This window comes from Sinocyclocheilus rhinocerous, unplaced genomic scaffold (genome assembly GCF_001515625.1).
Source record: "Sinocyclocheilus rhinocerous isolate Xijiao unplaced genomic scaffold, SAMN03320098_v1.1 scaffold934, whole genome shotgun sequence".
In the NCBI taxonomy this organism is placed as follows: Eukaryota; Metazoa; Chordata; class Actinopteri; order Cypriniformes; family Cyprinidae; genus Sinocyclocheilus; species Sinocyclocheilus rhinocerous.
In genome coordinates, this window is record NW_015658752.1 from 731,173 (window position 1) to 731,965 (window position 793).

Sequence of the window (793 nt, forward strand, 5' to 3'; positions counted from 1 at the left end):
ATATGGCTGAATGTGACGATTAAACTTCAAAAGGCTATGATTTCATTGAATAAACATGAGCGCTGCACGTTCAAAGTCCGGTGCTGCGCTGCTCTGTGTTCTGCCGTTACCGGGGAACCAGTTATATTTCTATTATGAGTTCAGACAAATGCAAAAATCGACCCATGTTTTTACCCTGCAAACACACAGAGCTTTAAATGTGAACTGGTGGATCGATAAGAAGACAATGCATTATAAAAATCTAATAGGGGTGTGCGATATGCATGGTCTGCGATAATATTGTAATTGTTGTTTTAATGATGTGCGATTTGATATTATCGAGTAAATCGCGAAAAGCAAACAAAACACCTACAGAGTGCACGCATACATTATTAGATGTTGAAGCCTAGCGGGTTAGACTAGTGCGCGTGCGCATTTTCACTGCATGAATCAGTCTATTAAAATGCATTTAGAATTACATAATTGAAGATATGAGGCAGAAAATTTATATATTTATATAATTTCATATAGTTAATATCATACGAAAAGTGCCGTTTTTTTTCTCCAAAAGTCAGCATGATTACAAATGTGATATTGATTTTATACAACAGTGTTCTCCAAAAAAAAAAATCAAAAATCAGCCACAGCGCTGTTTTGCGTCTCTGAACAACATGACGGTGTTTCGTTCCTGAATGAATCAACCATTAAAATGATTCGGTTCAATCGCAATGACTCACTTAACAGTGACTTGCTGCCACCTACTGGCAGTTTTAATTTAACATTTAAGGTATCTTTAAATTTTTTTTTAATATAA